This window comes from Adiantum capillus-veneris, chromosome 14 (genome assembly GCF_014529385.1).
Source record: "Adiantum capillus-veneris isolate H3 chromosome 14, ASM1452938v2, whole genome shotgun sequence".
Lineage (NCBI taxonomy): Eukaryota > Viridiplantae > Streptophyta > Polypodiopsida > Polypodiales > Pteridaceae > Adiantum > Adiantum capillus-veneris.
Window position 1 is genome coordinate 70408331 of NC_140944.1, and position 5000 is coordinate 70413330.

Genomic DNA, 5000 nt, shown 5'->3' on the forward strand with positions numbered 1-5000 from the left:
AAATCCTTTACTTCAACTGTTTTGTAATATTGTTTCCTCTAGTGAAAATGAGGTAGAAGCGGTTATTTTTTCTGTATATTTCACTAACAAATTGTTGTAGTAAGCTCTCTTTTTTGGAGTATCTGTAGAGATTTTCGCTAGTCACTGAAACACGCAACAATGGATGCCCGGTCGAACAAGCATTTATCTACGTACATACAAACACATTATTATTGTCATTACTGTAACTTTTCAAGTGCTAAATAGCATTTATGGAGATGATTTGACTGCCTCTATCTATAATTTGAATGTGAGATATGATTTAAGAGCCAAGTCCCCATAGGTCTACCAGTTCTAGCAATGTTCAATTTTATCGAGTAGTCCTTACACCATGTGATTAGACGAAATGATATGCGACCACAATTTAGGAACTTTGTCTTCATTCCACTAGTACTCCTTAGTACATAGTGAGACCCGGCCTTTAGTCCATTACCTCAAGTACATGGCAAAGTCTTGTGTGTGTGAACTGTTCGGATTTGAGTTTGTTTTTTCTTTGTAGGCAAGGGCATTTTAAAAAGAATTAAGAACATTTTGAAGTGTTCTCTCTTTTTTGAGAATTTGTAGGAGCATGTCGTAAGTACATGCACCCACACCTTCACACACTTGTAGAGACAATTCTGGGATAAATAGGGACTTGATCTCGACCATCGTGCAATTTGGTTATTATTCTGTAAGCTCGTGATATGCATGAATCTCACCAAAATTATATATATATCCTATCATGGTTTGGACATCCTTTTTAATGGCCACTGTTGCCTTCCTTGCATTGAGATCTGGTTTTACTCAATCTGCGTTGCATTTGATACCAATTTCCTAGAAACCCATTTCCAAAACCAGCATGATATTTCTCTAGTGTCCATTTGTGTCGATTTCGGCCACATATGGGTGAATTGCGAGTACCACACCACAAGTGGTTGATATCTAGAGTGGATTTTGTTTTGAAAAGTGGTGAGCTCTGTTATCTTGTGTTTTCAATCACACATTTTTGATGTCGTGTAGAGAGGTCTCGTGATGGTATTGTTTGCTTTCAAGTCTGATGACAGAAAGGGCGTAAAAGAAATGTCTTAATTTAAGATTAAAAGGAGCTAATAAATATGATTAGAACATTTGTTACCCATATGTACAAGCAATGCAACAGGTGGTCCCTATAACAAGTGATAATCATATTGGTAGAAAATCTTCCACCAAAGTATTAGTGTCTTTGCCATTGCTTTGAAAGCTCAACCAAGGGATTTTGCTCAATATGTGACCCACTTGAAGCCAATAAATTCACATTTCTTTGGACAAGTCAATGGATCTGCGGATAAGTGCAAGACTTGACTTGTAGACTTTTTTTTATGGTAGACTTTAAAATGCACTTTTTCCTCCCATAGGTAAATCAACCACAATCCGTATTGTCCTTGTTCTTCTTGTGAAAAAAGGCCAGCTAATCATGCAAGAATGTGTGAAATAGCCTTTTTCAATGGCTTTTTAAAAGTTGAGGTATATGTAGAGCATTCACTAGGATTCAAGATAGCAGTTCTAGAAGACACTACTAGGAAAGGACAGTATGAGCTGAAGCTAGCTCTGCGTACATGGAATCCGTGGATTGATAGGTACTCGGTAAGGATTGGTTTCTAGAGAAGGTTTTCTAGATCTAGCTTTAACATTTTTGAAGAGAGTGGAATGCATATTTTGATTGTTGTTCATGTGGATGTTCTATAACTCAAAAGGAGGAGGTGTATGTATTCGGTTTGATCTATACTTATGCATTATCATTTGGGAATCAAAGTCGCTTGGCAAGATAGAATTGCATCTTCATCGTGCATAAGACATTTGCAACAAATGTTCTTCGAGTTCTTGCTGTGAATGAATTAGAGTGGGCAAAAAAATTATGCTAGAAGTTTTGTAAGATCGCACACTTTGGGAAATTTTTAGGGGGATACTTGCGGCCATCTTCTAGCCCCTCTAGAATGAGATCATTGCCTCTATCACCCATGGAAATCCAAAAGGTCTTCATGGCCTCGGTCTATGCGTATGCAGTTGCTTAGTGTTTTACATGTACATGGGAAAATGTCACCTCTCTACATGAACCAACACAGATTGGTCACTAGATAAGTGCACTTGTTACGAATGGTAGCCCATGAAGCATGCAAAATGAAGATTTCATCCATGCTTCCAAGTCCCATTTCTCCCATTATTCAAAATTTGCCAAAATCATACCTATTGTTTTCGTATAGGCTCAATGTCTCGTACATGACACAATATTTTTAGTTGCAAAGGTGCTTGGCAACGCTTGCTTCCTATTGGACACTTGATTTTGATTGTAGGCTTTTATTGAACCACACAAAATTCTCTCCATTCCTCATAAATTTTAATATAGTTCAATAACAATTTTTGGACTCGGTTTAATCCATCCGTGTGGAATCACTACGCTAAATTTTTAGGTGTAGTCTCAAAAAATGACACAGTGGTTTATTCGTTTAACTTAGAACTAGCTAAGTCTTTGGGTTTTTTGACAACTTGTAGTGAGTTTTGGTGCCATTTGGACTCTAATGCATTTTCCCTCGAGCTTTTGTCCTTGGAAGCTTCTCTTGGTCTTCCAAGAGGGACATCTTTTGGTGAGCATTTGTGGACTACATGAGAAGTCTTTAGTAAAGTGTTGGATTTTTGGTGCAATTGTGGACCATTGAATAAAGATTGCAGATTAGTGCCACATGGCAAAATACTTTTTTTTAAAAACTTATTCCTTCTAGGTCTTTGTGAGAGTTGTTGACATTTGTGTACTTCCTTCTTTAAAAGGAACCATTGAATATTGGGTCACACACAATCTTTCTCTTCTTCTTTCACTTTTTTGGCTTTCTAAAAGAAGCCTTAGAGAAGTGTTGGATTAGGCATACTTTCAATGTTTTCAGCGATGACGGAGACTTACTTTAAATGTTATTTTGGTTTTAAAGTATTAAATGGATTTTTTTATTTTACCTTTCATTTCACTTCCTCACATGGCTTGACTTATCTTGCATTGTATTCTTTCATAATAATAAAGTGAAGCTTCACCTTGCATAATTCTAGTAAGTTCTATACATACATACACATACACAAAATATAAATAAGTAAACATATAATATATATTAATGAGTTTTTTTTATTTTATACATAAATTTATTTATCTATTTACACACACACACACACACACTATATATATATATATATATATATATGAGCAAACCATGATAAAGAGAAGAAAAACCGGTGTAATGATATCAAAATTTATTTAAAAAATCTTTCAAATTTCAAAAAATTTGTTAGTATTTTTGGTTTGCTTCTTTATGAGGAGGCCACTCGAAGGCTTAATAAAAGAGACATTCTCAAACACTACTTCACTTTATATAATTCTAGTTAAATTCAACCTAATGATTCTATCACTTCCTTATTGTTTTCAAAAGCCGTCGTGACCCTTTCACTTGTTTTTTCTCGATTTGTTACAATGCTTCAAGTGGTTTTTCAAACAATTTTTTTGTTTGTTTTTGGAATATATTGTAGTCTAAATAGTTTATTGTTACACCTTTTTTAAAAAAACATAATGTTTTATTATGATAATAAATGTTTAAAAAATTAGTATCATTTTCTTGCTTTCTCTCACAAAAAAACCTTTTATTATTGAATTCTTATCATAACCTTATGTACGCCATAGTGAACTTTCGCCTAGTTTAATGGAGTGCTTTTTAGAATCTAGTAAGCAGATTTCAAAAATATATATTTTTTTCAATCACTAATGCAAAAGTCTCTCTCTCTCTCTCTCTCTCTCTCTCTCTCTCTCTCACTCTCTCTCTCTCTTTCACACACACACACACACACACACACACACACACAATGGCTAGAGGAGAGGTGTTGTACATAAGCAACATGATCGATGAATACTAAAGTTCTTGATACACAGGATCTAATCGGCAACGAAATGCAAGACAATTCTTTGATTTTAAGCAATATGTTAGGTTCAAATACATAAGTTTGCTTGGTATAAATCATCTACTACGTGTTTGGGCATGCTCAAAAGAAGGTGTGCTCCAATGAACAAACTTCCTCTATCACTCTTCTTTTCAATTCCAAGGCACAAATGACCAAAATGCATGCGCGATGCTTAGCTTCATTGCCACTATGAAATGGTGAATACCTTTGCTAAGAAAGAGTTTCCAATATTGCTAGAATTGGGTGCTTACAAAGGGCTAGTTATCTCTACTATATATATATATATATAATTTATATGTATTCTATAACAACAGACCGAGTACACTTTACACGTGTCGAAAAATGCAAGCGGAAGGCTAAACTCCAAAAAAGAATTAGCCTCTGTCGTCAGAGCCTTCTCCAGCGCGCATGCCCTTGTTTAATGCTTGGAGCCCACACGTTTGAAAGGGCTCCAGCCAGCTCCAACTTTGATAATGAGTTCCCTCGTGGCCCCGCCTCCCCATCCTTCTCGTCACTTTGGAGAGTTGGAGAGAGAGAGAGAGAGAGAGAGAGAGAGAGAGAGGCAACGCCTGCAAGTGAGCAACAGATATGTGGTGTGTGTGTGTGCACGCGTGCGCGTGCACGTAGGCATTGGGGGACGCACATCAAATTGCGTGCGTGCGCGCGCGCACATAGAGAGAGAGAGAGAGAGAGAGAGAGAGAGAGAGAGAGGCGTGCATGCATCAACTGCAGCACCCTTGGCCAACTGGCTGCTTAGTTGGAGCTCAACCGTCAGGAGGACGTATGCATGAGGAGAGTCGCCACCAACTGCAGCACGCTTGGCCACGCTGCCTTGCCGGAGCTTTGCCGTAAGGCCCCAACTGCAGCATCCGTCACTGCAGCCATCATCACTGCAGCCGCCATCACTGCAACAACCCTTGGTGACACTGCTTGACCTTAGCCCGTCGTCGACCAACTACATGGCAGACAGACGCACGCGCATGCACCACAACCAGGGCAGTTTTCCCTCTGTT

At 37.8% G+C, this 5000-nt stretch overlaps 1 protein-coding gene across 1 annotated transcript in view; it reads left to right on the plus strand.

Annotated features, from left to right (window-relative positions):
- Positions 1–121, plus strand: part of LOC147442590 (uncharacterized) — a 1336-nt gene extending 1215 nt beyond the window's left edge. Inside the window, exon 1 of the mRNA XM_086528729.1 lies at positions 1–121. This exon is cut by the window's left edge and continues 1215 nt beyond it. The gene's annotated coding sequence lies outside the window, so the exon portion shown is untranslated.
- Positions 122–5000: the final 4879 nt, after the last annotated feature.